The sequence below is a fragment of the Gadus morhua genome, chromosome 4, assembly GCF_902167405.1.
Source record: "Gadus morhua chromosome 4, gadMor3.0, whole genome shotgun sequence".
NCBI classification, from domain to species: Eukaryota; Metazoa; Chordata; class Actinopteri; order Gadiformes; family Gadidae; genus Gadus; species Gadus morhua.
Genome location: NC_044051.1, coordinates 17,642,178 through 17,657,173, shown reverse-complemented (window position 1 = coordinate 17,657,173; position 14,996 = coordinate 17,642,178). Strand labels below are relative to the sequence as shown.

Sequence of the window (14,996 nt, the reverse complement as noted above, 5' to 3'; positions counted from 1 at the left end):
ACACCCCAAGATATTTAAATTCACTCACAATCTGTAATTTTTCCCCCGCTACAATTATGTGATGGTCACTAGTGGGTTTATTAGTTTTACAAAAGAACATGCTGACTGTTTTTGAGACATTTAATTGCAGGCAACACTCTCTCAGCCATGTTGTAACCTGAGCCATGGATCTAGTAAGCTTATCTACAACATCTGCCTTGGATCTGCCATGGACAAAAAAAACAGTATCATCTGCATACATTATAGTTTCAACCTCAGGACACACAGATGGAAGGTCGTTAATATAAATACTGAACAAGAGTGGACCAAGAATGGATCCCTGCGGCACACCAGTGGGCAACTGCAGTGACTTTGATCTATGATTATTTATGGAAACTGACTGAGACCTGTTTGTTAAATATGATTCCACCCATTTCATTGCACCATTACAGAAATTAAATTTAGATATCTTGGTAAGGAGCACTTTATGATTGACCGTATCAAAGGCCTTCCTACGATAAAGAAATAATGCACCTACAGCACCACCCAAATCAGGAGAGAATTGTATTTTCTCTACGAAAAGACATGTAGTTGTCTCTGTTGAATGTTTGGTCCTAAGGCCAAACTGCATGGGGTGGAGAGAGGTTGAGCTGTTGTCAAGATGGAAAATAATCTGCTCAGTTACCCATTTTTCAGCAATTTTGGATGCTGTCGGGGGAATACTGATCGGCCTATAACTACTTAGGGATTTTAGATCTCCTGATTTGAAGATTGGAGTGACAATACCTGATTTCCATGCATTTGGAAACTTAAGTGTGGTATTACATAAGTGTGGTAGTAGATACCTTTGTGCTGAAATTATAGGACAAATCGCACTCAAGATATCGTAAATGTCACATCTGATCTGTGCTTTCTCTGCTTCCATCTCCGGAGGATCAATCTTGTAGAGAACAACAGATTACCTCGCGATAAGATAATTTATTTGTTATTCCCTGAAAATGAGGAAGAAATATCCTCTTCAATCCCTTCACTCTGACACTTTTCTTTTTTATTGCACTCATTTCTGAATAACCAATTGTACTTAACATTGGTCATAATTATCAACGTTTCAATAAGAAATACCCCTATTATATAATCAAGAGGAAGTTACAGTTGAGATGAAGTCACAAAATGAATTTGTTGATTTATTTCATTCCATAAATAGAAAGTCTCAGAATTGGGGATTTATTTTCCCAAGCCTGAGATGATGGGTCACCACAGCAGTGATCTTGTGCTGATCGGCAGAAAGTGCATTTTGATGACCCAGCAGGACACATCGAAGACAATTATCCTGCTCTGGGCCTCTTTCGATATAAGAGCCAATAAAGCTGTAACTTCATAGATTATTATAATCGGTCCATGCCCCAAAATAAAAGTTCCATGCAGCCGAATGATCTCTCTCTCTCTCTCTCTCTCTCTCTCTCTCTCTCTCTCTCTCTCTCTCTCTCTCTCTCTCTCTCTCTCTCTCTCTCTCTCTCTCTCTCTCTCTCTCTCTCTCTCTCTCTCTCTCTCTCTCTCTCTCTCTCTCTCTCTCTCTCTCTCTCTCTCTCTCTCTCTCATATATCTGTAAACTGTCAGATGGATGTTTGGACTGAATCTAGAAATAATTCTGGATTGATCCGAGCCAGTGGTGCCTTAAAGTGGAGGTGGGTGAGTGGCAGTGGGTTGGTTGGAGTGATTCCCTGAGATAGATCATGAGAGGCCAGGGGATGTCTATTATGTCACGCATCAATAACTTTACCAAAAACGAAAAAGATTTTAACTGATTGGGCTTGAATTCAAAATATCCATACATTTACTTATTAGTGAATTTAATTATAACCGTTAAGCCATTATACCATTTAAGTCTAGGTCGTCACATTTTAGTTGTTACGATGTGGATTATACTGTTTCCCACCACGATAATTAGTTTATTCCAATAAACTAAAGCGGTTTAAGAGCTTGAGCATAATTCGGATTTTCTTCTTGCCAAAATCCAAAACAACAAGGATTATTTTGTATCTTTCTCACGAGATTGTTGTCCAAAGAGAAATAAAGCTGAAAAGTTCCATCACTTTGTTTTAGGAGAACATCTGCGAGGAGCTAACCTCTCGTCAAAATGTTAAACTAAACAGACACCTGTACCCAATTCTAGATCAAGATTTCCTAAACGGTGTCTTCTGGTATATCCTTATTGTATCTCATGGTACTGCTACAAATATTCTGTAAATTAATGATAGATTAATCCCAAAGGGGAACATTTAGGCATCGCAGCAAAATATGAAGAGAAATTTGAGATAAGAAACATAACTGTATACAGTACATAAAAAGGTACAGACTAGGATGGAGTCGGGTTGTACTGTATTTCCGTTGCAACATTGATAGGCTCAGGAGGTAGAGTGGGTTGAGTGAGAGGTTGCTCAGCCAATGGGTGGAGCTGATGGGTGGAGCTTGTCCCAGTCCAGCTCCACCTGTAGGTCCAGCCACATCCCCGGCAAAGGTCCAGCCCACCCCCACCTCACTCATACCACTTGGTAACACAGCGTTCAAGTATCATCTATATCTAGCCTTGGAGAGAAGGCTATGTCTGGACAGAAGATGACTGCGGCGTCAGATAGGGCGTTAAGCTTCTCGGACACTTATAGTATAACACAACGGTGTTTGTGGAGGTGTGGATGTGTGAAGCTTCATCTGGACAGCCGTTTATTTAGATGATGGCTACCGAGAGAGGATTAGCCTTCCTGAGCTCTTATAGTTTACACTATGGTGTGTGGATGTGTGGTGCTCCGTATGAGCAGCGGCTTATTTCTGGTTTATCTCTGCGTCCAAGTGAGGGGTTAATCTTCTCAGTAAAACACCACAACACCAACATTCAGTCCAAAACACATGCTTTTAAAATCAAATAGTGTTCAAAAATGTTTGAACACTTAACACTTAACCCCTAAACCTCACCATAACCCTAATTATAACTAGGTCCAGAGAGGTGGAACTGGACTAGGTCAGGCTCCACCCATTTGGCTCTGCAGTGAGCACAACTTGGGATGACAGTTGGAGGTTGCTAGTGTGATCCCCGGCTCCTCCTAGATGTGTGTTGAGATGTCCCTGGGCAATACACCGAACCCTAACTGCTCCTGACAAGCTGGCTGTCGCTTAGCATGGTTGACACCGTCGTCGGTGTGTGAATCTGTCTATGAATAGGTGTAAGAATGGCTGCATGAATGAATGGATGAATGGATGAATGTTATAATGCTATATTGTAAAGCGCTTTGAGTGGCCACTGGTTAGAAAAGCGTTAGATAAATGCAGTCCATTTACCATTCCCCCTGACACAACGGCAGCGCTGCCTGGTCACGGTGCCTGGCTGGGGTTGACCTGTTTCTGTGTGTCCAGTGTGTTCAGGAAACCCCCTGCTGATCAACTCATCCATGCAGCCTGACCTGAGCGGGTCGCGGACCTACACCAGCCCCATGTGCTTTCAGGACTCCATGGACAAGGAGCTGATGGCCGAACACTCTCTGCTGGACCAGCTGCCAGACATCGTGGTCAAAGGTACGGCACACAATGCCAATGTGAATAATAGATACGTGTGGACCACTGAAGAAGTAAAACTTTTCCTTGCTCTCATCGAAGAAAAAAACATTACAGCTATTTTAGATGGAAAACAACGCAATTCCAATATATCAGGACCTAAGAGAGGATGTTATCAAAAGGATACGACAAGCCCTGGAATGTGTTTAATTTTTTGCTGCAACCACTTGATAGAAACGCACCTGATTCAAATTTCTTTTTTGTGAACTTTGTAAAGATTTGTATCACATTTTAGATGGAAACATGACTACTGACATTGAGTACCACCTAAATGGTCAGCTTCATTTGATGTCATTACCTCATGATTCGGGGGGGAGGTGATGGTGACAGATAAGACCAGGGTGTGTGTCCCGTCTGTCTGTCTCTCCAGGGAGAGGGGAGAGAGCTGAGTACCACGTGATGTCCCATCCCAGGACCTTCCCGCGGGGCGTGGCACTGGACTACCAGGGCGTGGGCGTAGACGCCACGCTGGGCCGCAGGGGGAAGACCCTCTTCATCCCGCACGGCCTGCCCAAGCCTCCTCCCCCTCCTCTACCTCCCCCGCTGAAAACCTGGGCCACGCCGGAGGAAGGCGCTGGGCCACGCCGGAGGAAGGCTGGTCGTACCCAACACTGGTGAGAGAGAGAGAGAGAGAGAGAGAGAGAGAGAGAGAGAGAGAGAGAGAGAGAGAGAGAGAGAGAGAGAGAGAGAGAGAGAGAAGCCCAGGAAAGGAAGAACGGGTAAAAAAAAAATGAATGACCAAAAGTTAAGTTGTGTCAATCACAATCATGTCATTCTCGGGAACAGCGAAAAACATGTGGAAAAGAGGAGAGTTAAAACATTGAAACCATGTTCAATGTTCTATTTTATGTGCCTGTAGAAGTTTTCTGTTCAATGTCATATGTGCGGCAAAGTGTCGTTCAGCGTTATTATTCTGAACTGTGATGTCTGAGGAAACGAAGGACAAGTGCAGGAGCTTCAAATATGATTTCTTTCTCCAAAGTACCCCATCGGGGAAGCTTTTGAGATTGACGCGCGGACACTCACTGGTTGTGACATGAAGTGGCTATGTGTACGTGCAAGAGTGTGTGTATCTGTATGTGTGTGTATTTGCTTCAGTGTATGCTTGTGTGTCTGTGCACATGTGTGTGTGTGTGTGTGTATTCGTACGCGTGTGTGTGTGTTTGCAATGTGTGTGTGCATTGACCTCCTGTGTCTGAACCATCAGCCATGCTTGTGTCTCTTTGTAGGCATTAGCCTGTTGGTGCCCCGCGGAGGGATAGCTGAAGACACGAGCTGGGAGATTTACATGATCATCAACCAGGAGGACAGCAGGTGAGGCCCACACTGAAGGTCTAATGCTGCCTCCCACCAGGTCTTTATTCTTTCACCCCCCTCCATATATACACACACACACACACACACACACACACACACACACACACACACACACACACACACACACACACACACACACCCATATAAGCATACACACAACACACACGCACATGTACACAAGTAAGCATACACATTGTCATACATATATGCATACATACACACACTCACACGTATGCGCGCAAACACACACACACACAGATACACACATCTGCTCCTTGGTCGGAGTGGAGCTCTCTGTTGACCTTACCTTCTTTTTCTTTTCTTTCTCTTTTCACCTTCTATTGCTGCTGTGCTCTCCTGCTCTCTTGTTGTTCTTTACTTCCTTTCCTTGTTCATACATAATTTCTTCTTTCTTTTTTTCAGTTTTTGTCTTTCTACTTTCCTTTTCCTTCTATTCTTTTCCTTTTTTTCTCTGTTAATTATTAAACACATTAATACAGACGCATGCAAACACACACACATACGGCCACACACACACACACCCAGACATGCATAAACACAAACACACACCGCGAATGAGTGCCACACACAAACACTAACTTGACACACTGCAGGGTAGGACTCGATGTGTCTCCAATAGAAGTGTGTGTGTGTGTCTATGTGAATGTGTATGTGTGTGTTTTGTGTGTGTGTGGGTGGGTGGGTGGGTGGGTGTGTGTGCGGGTCTGTGTGCGTGTGCGTGGCACTGCAGAATGGTGGGCTATACTTAGCTTTGCGACAGTGCAGCGATGACACCCTCTGCTTTTGTCATGACTGGTTAAAGTGGCAAATGTTGCAAACACGCCGTTGTTTCCTCTCCTCCGCTCTCTCTCTGATGATATTCGGCCCCTCTACACCCCCACTGGCCTTGCAGTGGCAGTGCAATGGTTTTTGAGTTGTGCACGGGCACAATCAAGTTAATTGTGCACACCTGCGAAGGTGTGCTTAAAAGCCATGCCTTAAGGCTCAGAAGGGGGCTTGCTTTCTGGTGAGAACATGTGCCACTGTCAAGACTAACTTCTACAATTATTCATGAAGTAAAACACTATTGAATTGGTCTCTGGATTCCTGTTCTCGTCAACATGTGTACCGACTTTTGACAAACCATGTGTTTTATTAAAGCACATTGGTAATGGTGTGTCACGTCTGGGCCTATTGTGGGCCTTTATGTTCTTAGTTTGGTGATTATCCAATTGTATTGGAGCAATTGATGGCAAGCATGTCCGCGTCAAAGCGCCAGCCAACAGTGGCAGTACCTTCTTCAATTATAAAGGTTTTTTCTAGCTTTATTTTGATGGCTGTCTGTGATGCCAATTACCGCTTCACCTTCATTGACTTCGGAGCCTTCGGCAGGGAAAGTGATGATGGGGTCTTTGGTCGGACGAAGTTTGGAGCACAGCTCATTGAGGGACAACTCCCTTTGCCGCCACACGCGCCTCTGCCTGGGACAGATGTGCTGACACCGCCTGTTTTTGTGGCGGATGAGGCCTTCCCCCAGAAGGTCAACATCATGCGCCCATACCCAGGTAAGTGAATGGAGTAGCCTATCGAATGAAATATATCAATTTATATAGACCACTGCAACAATAAAATGTGTTCACATGCTAATTAGTATGTCTATTTCCCAAACTGCCACACAAATTAAAACTATTGAATTAGTTATTTCATTGAACTACAGCCTCAGGGCTCTGACGGCAATACCTTCTGTCCATTGTTGCAACATCTCTTCTGATTATAAGGACCACAACTTCAGCCCACCTAGACTTTTTAATTTCACAGAACTCCTTGAACTTGCAAGCATACATTTACAGTGCCTGACTTAATATGGCTCTATAGCATGCTCTTTAGCTCTTGCTGCATTTGTATTATTGGTTCAAGAAGGACCAAGGTTTTCTAATAAGAATGTTCTGTTAATAGGATCTCAACAACTGTCTCAGGACCAGAAGGTGTACAATTACCGGCACTCAAGGGCAAGGCGGGTCATTGAAAATGCCTTTGGCATTCTTGCTGCCAGGTGGCGAATACTGGGAAGGGCTATGGAGTGTTCTTTTGACACAGCTGAGGATGTCACGAAGGGTTGTGTGGTTCTCCACAACTTTTTATCAAAAGGAGACCAATCCCTGCCTGAACAAAACCGCTACATACCCCCAGGAATGGTCGACCGGGATGGTGCACCTGGAGAATGGCGACAGGTGGTCTAGGGAGACGCCAACCTTATTCGCAGAAGACGCATCACAGCCACAAGAGCCACCGAGGATGGCATGGCTGTCAGGGAACTCTTCAAAGAGTACTTCCCGACAGAGCAAGGCAGGATTGACTGGCAGGACAGGCATGTCAGACGTGGCACGCTGTACAATAAAGATGTTTGATATAATGTTTGTGTTACTGTCAGGGACAGTCTGTTTTTTTGTTTGAATAAAATTTGTTCTTTAAACCATACATTGTATATACAATCTCTGGGCATAACGTACATAAATAACAAACAAATGTAATTGGAGTGCTAATCTATTTATTTTTCGCACTAAAGTGCAACGGTGTCAAAGGCACTTAACTTAAATAACGGTACAAAAACAATACAATTCAGGGGTCTTCAATATAGATAGAACATGTAGAACAAAACATTTAGAACATGATGAATAATAAATAACAATTAAATGTGCAACAGTTTCAAAGGCACTTAACATTTTAAATAACCGTAGAATAATAGAATAAAAAGAACAAAATATTTGGAACATAACTTATGTACGCCCCTATACAGTATATACGTCAGCATTAGCTGCTGGATCTCCTTCATGAGCTTTTTGCCATCTGTGGCTGGAAGGTCCTGAAGAACGGTGTTCAGGTAGGCCGTAAAAGTGCTGAACACATTTTTACTGTCCCGTTCCTCCCGTCGCAACTCCTGCAGTCTTTCGAGCAGTGCTGCATCGACCGGATCCAGAGCCACCCCTGTAGTTCTTCTCCTCCTCTTCGTGGCTCCAGGTTGAGAGCTCTGAGAAGGGGGGGGGGGGGGGGGGGGGGGGGGGGGGGGGGGGGGGGGGGCTTCCCACATCAGTTGGTGGTGGAGGTGATGGTGTTGGTGGTGGTGCTGAAGAGGATCTAGGCTATGAACTGCCCACCTCCGCCGCCTCCTCCTCCTCCTCCTCAGCTTGATCTTGAGTCTATAGAAGTGCAAAATATATATTTAACTCTAAACTCCAACACAACATTCTTTGTTTATAAAATATTTTCATTGGTGAGATGGCAAGGATTGTGGATCCAACTGTATTTGACAGAGGACAGATGTAGGTTGCTAGTGAAAGAAGATTAGCTTTCAGTCTTGTACAGTTTATTTCTAAAGTATGTTTGATTAAAAGTGTTTCAATAGACCCGGTAAATAGGTAGAAATTACAGCAAACAACTCAACAACATTAATCATTTTACAAAGCAGACATAAAAGATACTTGCATCAAAGTTGGAAGAGTTGTCAGATGTGCACTTTCAGCCACGCCAATTGTGTCAAGATAGGATGTTCTGGGCCCCCAGCATCATCCCCACTCTTCTTGGACATGCCCTTGTTACGGGCTCGGACAAATCTGTCCCTGGCAAGATTCCATTTTTTCTGCACATTTTTCACAGGCAGTTCCACGGCAAGCGCTATTTCCTCCCAGCTGTTCATACATTTTTGTTTGTCGCGATGACCCGGCACGGTACAATCAAACAGGTGGGTATACCCCCTCACCAAACATACATGGTTGTTCTGCCTTGCCCAACAATTTACTCTCCTAGACCGGTTCTCCATGACATCAATGCGATCAACCAGTGTAGAATTCAGAGTTTGCAATTCGGTGATGGCTTTCTTTGCCTTAAACAGGGCATCAAAGTTTTCGCCTGCTGTATACTCTCTCGGGGTAACGGCGAGGATGTAAGCATCATCCGTACCGGTCACAGCCGTTAGAGAGTAGCTTCATCAAAGGAGTCGTACCGCGACAGAGCGTCTGCTGACGTAGTTGTGAACCTTGTGGGTCAACCACGTCACCGACTTGTTGGTTTACCTGTTTTTATTTGACTAATAGTGTTGCTGAAGCTTCTTCTTTATCAAAGAAAAAGCAATCATGTTAAAGTAGGTGATGTTTACTTTAGCATTATTATTATGTGTTTATTAAGGCTTATTATAATAAAACAAGGAATAATCCATCAAGGACGTAAAGCCCTACAAGGGACGGGGATGAGCGAGGAGCAGAGTGGTGTCCAAAACAGAACCACAGTTAACATTTACGCTGCACTAAGCCAACCGACTCTCCGTCTTGTATTGAATTTTTCCCGAGATGTCCCTCTTTCTCCCTCACACAATTTTAAATAATAAAGCAGGGTCTTTAATCACTGCTCAGCGCAGCAGGTTGGCACCAGCGGCCAAACAGCAGCAGGTAACCTTGGCGACTACCAGGGCAGTTGAAGGTACCCTCTTCCCCCGGTGTGTGTACACACACAAACACACACACACACACACTTAAGGCCCTGTTGGCTTGATGGGCTTACCTGTCACAAAGGGCCCGGTTCTGACACGACACAAAGGAGAAGGAGAAAGGCTGCTTTCCTCTGAATGTTGTAAAGATGGGGGCTTCAACCAGCAACGCAAGGAAAGCTCTCCTCTGTAGGAACCATCCTCGGGAAAACTGCACTTATGCCAACAATTTATTCCTCTTAGTGATCGATGTAATATTGAGTAAGCGATAACACTGTGTGGGTCGTGCATATGTCCTCTCTCTCTCTGTGTCCTCTACGTGTGTGTGTGTGTGTGTGTGTGTGTGTGTGTGTGTGTGTGTGTGTGTGTGTGTGTGTGTGTGTGTGTGTGTGTGTGTGTGTGTCCAGCCCAGCTGTATGACTGATGGTGGTCCCATCAATTGCTGCTCGCTCTTTAGGGCTCCCAGCCCCAACCGGGCCTCTGGCCAGGAGCTGCCTTGGCCCAAGCTAATCTGTCAACGGAACCGGGGGCCAGCCGGGCTTTCAGGGGCCGCCCACCGAACCAGCAGGCCTGCGTGGCGCGCTGTGCTATGAACGCCTGTCCTCTGCGGCCACGCTTTCCATTAGTCTGAGGGCTTTAATCTCCTCTATCTGCATGGCAGCCGGCCCCTGATTGGTTCATCCAGAGGGCGGTGGGCGGGGGGGTGTCTATAGGTCAGAGTTGGTTGACGGTCGATTCATGTGACCCCATCGCACCGTCTCACCAACAGCTGTTGCTGTTGGTGATACCGCCCAATTCAGAGACCCCTACTCCTCTAGCACCACTAATAGGGGGTTTTAGATACTTCATGGGGTGTGTCTTTGTATGAAACAATGACCTAGCCTCTATGTAAAGTGTGGCTGTGATTTATAGATACATGTACCAGCATGATCGGTTCTGACCTTGGAGGTTCTGTGTGTCCTGGCTGAAGAACAAGTCCTCATCAGTCACGTAACATCAATGTATATGCTGGATACGTTGTTTCTGAAACAAGTATTGACCTGCCAGGGCACGTAACGTCTCAACAGCTTTCAGAATTGCCAATAGCCCATTGTTTATATTATTAGTTTTTATTGTGCCTTTTCCAAGGGAGCAAAATCATTCCATGTCCTTCATGCTCACCAATGCTTCAAGAGGAAAAGCCAAATGTTTCAAAATGTCGTCCCAGGGTCCTGTCCTTTACACCCACGGACGGGAGGGTGCTTAGAACTTTTCATCATGCTCCCCCTCCACCCAGACCCTCCACACCACAACCTGCTCAAGTATTGGCCTCAGCGCCCGTGAAATGTTTTGATTCATACAAACAGATAACGCACACACATCTCTTCTGTTGTCGAGCTGTGGTTTGGAAACACAGATCGCTCTGTCAGCACGAGGAGTCATTTTCTGTGTGTGTCCCATCTGTATTACTTGTTCATGTCCGTGTCTAGTGCTCTTCCAGCATTTTGCTTGTTTATCTTCATCTCTTCTGTGTCGTGTTGAGTCTAACCTCATTCTGGTTTTTTTGATTAGGACATTAATCAACATGTCAGCCAGAGCATCAATATAAATATGCCGGAGTTAGCTTAGTTGCTAATTTACATCCGTTGTCCTAAGGCAAGTCAAAAACATAAAAACAACATACCAGTACAAAATAGATAAAAAACACTTTTAAACACAAAATAGGTCCCAATTCACATCAAGAGTCCATGTAGATAAAGTAGAATGACCTCTCACCTCTAGTTAGTGCTCTGGTATTTATTCTAGAGGATTTCTTCTTTATAAAGTTCTGTAATGGTGGAGGGGCTAGACCGTTCAGAACCTTAAGGATTAGACAGACATCCATAAACAGCTGAAAACTATCAAGGTCTATGATTTTGTGCTAATTTGTAATTTTTCCTGTTGAGCCAGGAGGTGACCTACGGCCCCCCCGGGGCTGGACCTGTCCATGGCGCACTGCGCCGACCTCAGCGGCCCAGCTGACGCCGCCTGGGCCGTCCACCTGAAGGACCCCGGAGAACAAGTGGGAGGTAAACTCAACGCAAACTAAAGAAGAATCAAAATTGCGTTTATCTCCAACAAACGGTGCAATAAGAACTAAATGATAAAATTAGGAAAAATAAAATAAGTGACATTTAAAATAAGATAAGTAATGTTTACAATAAGTGAGGTGCTTCACTGGTGCTCATGAATCGTCCTCTTGTTTTTTTTCAAACAGTGTCTTTTTATTGGCGGTGGAGGGGAGGCAGTGAGTGCAGAGCCGTGGTTTCGGCCCCGAAAATACCTGGAGCGTTATGTTATTCGGTTGACATCACAAGACTGTCGACATCAATCCCGCAGAATGTGGTGCGATGCGGTAGTGATAGGGCAGTGGATCCTCAGAAGTAAGACCTCAAAGCAGTTAGTTACAGAACAAGCAAATTATTTTGCTTCTATCATGGAAATGGTGTTCCAGGCTTTGGGCCGTCACGGTTATGGAGCCGGCTACTGTTTAATATTTCAGCTGGTCTGGGCTAATAACATTGCTTGAAAGATAGGGGTGAAACGGATCAGTGTGTCCCACGGTTCGGTTCAGATAACCGTTTTGGGCCTCGGTTTCGGATACGGTTAGGATCATGTCCGTGATAGTAAAAAGGCTGACTTTTTTTTGACGGAGGGTTTGGGGGAGAAACACAAAAATGAATGAGACCCACAGGCTATTTGCAATGTGTTAATTGACTGCAATCAGACAACTTGCAAGGCTTTTTTGTGCAATAAATGTTCCCCTAAATGCATTTGAAAACATGGTGCACTGAGTGTAACATGTAAGGGATAACGGCCGACGAGGCTTAGAACTCTGGCGACGAGCGCAGCATGAAGCCAGAGTTGCCTCTACCTGTCCATTATTTCCATCGAACCGGTCGACCTCGAAGGCCGTTATCCCGCTTATCACCCGTTTGTATTTATCTCCCGTATATTTAGAATATAATTGTATCAATTACTTTCTTTAAATTTAGGAATCGTGCGCTTGAACTTCAGAAAACAACCTATTACAGCTACCTCATTGGCTCGGGCAGCACTGGAGAGAATGCATTCCGCTGGGTCCTAAACACCCTTTGTATCGGACGTAGGCTACAGTAGGCAAAATACGCTACATAAGGCAATGCCTTCATGAAACCGAAATCCGCGGATCTCCAGAATGCTCCGAACTGTGGTAAACGAACCGAACGGATTCGGATACAATTCGAATCCGCTGCAGGCCTATTGAAAGATGCATCGAATCTGCAGGCGTACAACAGTATATTTATGGGTCTATGTGATGAAGTGAAGATTTAAGTTACCTGAAAGTTTGGAGATCATACTACAATCTAACCAGAGATACACATGGCGTACACATGTCTGTTTTTATATTGAGTCATTTTCTCACTGTTTTTCAAAACTCTTCAATAGTTTTGTATCGCTAACATTGCATGTGCATTGGAGGCAGATTATTTCCAATGGAGATATGAGTTGCAATTGTTTGGAGGCGAGGTGGTAGAGGAATGTTTGAGCCTGAGGCGCCTCACATGTAGCTCCTCCAAACACCTAGTCTCATTGCACCCGTACCTATACAGAGCTGTGTTAGCATCACCTCAAACAACTCCCAGACACGTAGAGGAGCAGACTGGGACACGGTTTATTCACAACTCTATCAATCTGAACCACAGCCATCGTTCCTCTCTGCCTTCCATTCATCATCTAAACCCCTTTTCATCCATCCATCTCCCAATTATCGATTGATCGATCTCCCATCCATCCATCTCCCATTCATCTATCCATCCATTCATCTAAACCCCTACTCATTGATCAATCCAACAATCCATCTTAAACCCCTTCATCTATTCATCTCCTAATCATCCATTCTCCATTCATTAATTCATACATCTTAACATTCATTCATTTATCCATCCAAACTTCCATCCATCCATCTCCTATTCAACCATCCATTCATCAATCCATCCATCCAGACATTCATCCATCCATCCAAACTTCCATCCATCCATCCATGTCTTATTCATCCATCCATCCACGTTGGTGCACTCCCTAGCAGAATAGCCCCATGCGTGTTGGATACTCTTGTAATGTTGAGCTAACCCCATAAAAAGACTGGGGACCATATAGGGCGCATAGTGCACGATACCACAGGCTAGTGCACGCATCACAGGCTGGTGCACGACACTATAGGCTAGTGCACGCATCACAGGCTAGTGCACGACACTACAGGCTAGTGCAAAATACACTGTCTGCCCTCACTTCCTCTTCCTCTCTACCTTCATCTAGGTCCTAAAACTTAAATCTTGACTGTGCATTACCATCCTAAACCTGACTTAACCTTCATGCTTGATTTATACCGCCATTAAATGTCTGGCTGCCCGTTTGTCACCTCTTGCACTCCCTATATCCCTGGAACGAGGGATGCCTCTTGTGCGCTCCTTCTCAAGGCTCTTTAGGATTTGGGGATTTTTTGGACTCTCTGAAGTCCATCTTGAACCGCGACATGGAGGGGAAAGGGAGTCCGGAGGAAGAGACATGGAGGAGAAAGGGATTGCACTCCCGGAGCTGAGCTGCCAAACTGCCGCCAAAGCTTCGGCGGCAGTCCGGCAGCTCCCGCGGTTGAACTCCGGGAGCTGAACTGCCGCCGAAGCTTCGGCGGAACCGGCGGGTTGAGCTCGTTGGCAGTCCGGCAGCTCAACTCCCGGAGTACAATCCCTTTCTCCTCCATGTCGTGGTTCAAGATGGACTTCAGAGAGTCAAGGCCAAAGTGCCTTGCCCCCAATTACCCAATTCTCCACCATGGCCGAGATAACACCCACTACGAGTCTTTAGTTGTTGTGGAAGTACTAGACGCAGTCTTTATGAATCATAATATCATCCGAGGCGCCCATAGCTTTTGGCCGTGATATTAGATATACTATTATATAAATACCTATATATAATATCATCATTATTATTATTATATAATATCATATAGATATAGAGCTCCAGGAGTCCGCAAACGAGAACAATCCCTTCTCCATGCTGTGGTTCACTCTGACTTATCATTGGTCAATGGGCAGCAGCTCATTAGCATTAAAGCTACAGACACCAGATACAATGCATTCTGAAGGGACTGAAACGGAGGGGAATAGCGGTAGGTGAGATTTATTTTTTCCTAAAAGCTATTTCCAGCAAACGGCTTCAAAAACATGTTTTCTGGAACTAATATACTATGTTTACTTGACTGGAAAACACCATAATGTGTCTTTTAAAGACGTGTCTGTGGGTCTGTCAGTATGATCCGTCAGTCCGTTGCCCTTCATGTGATTTGGTAAAACACCGCCGCATCTTTACGGTCGGAGCGGCGACTCCAGACACCAGGGTGGTGCGGGCGCCGGCCGCTCGCTCTCAGCACGCCGTGCGTCACGCCGACCGCCGGTCACGCTCAAGTGGGTCCCAGCGGGGCCTAGGAGGGTCTCAGCGGAGAGGAGACACTCTCCTACTGCTCTGGGGTCTCATTTATAAAACTGTGCGTGGGATCGTTACTAAAAATGTGCGTACGCCCAGAAGCCAAGTTTTGCGTGCGCCAAAAAATATTCGG

The 14,996-nt window shown here is 45.1% G+C and overlaps 1 pseudogene; it reads left to right on the top strand.

Moving 5' to 3' along the window:
* LOC115541352 (netrin receptor UNC5D-like) overlaps positions 1-14,996 on the top strand; it is a 55,297-nt pseudogene that overhangs the window by 29,807 nt on the left and 10,494 nt on the right.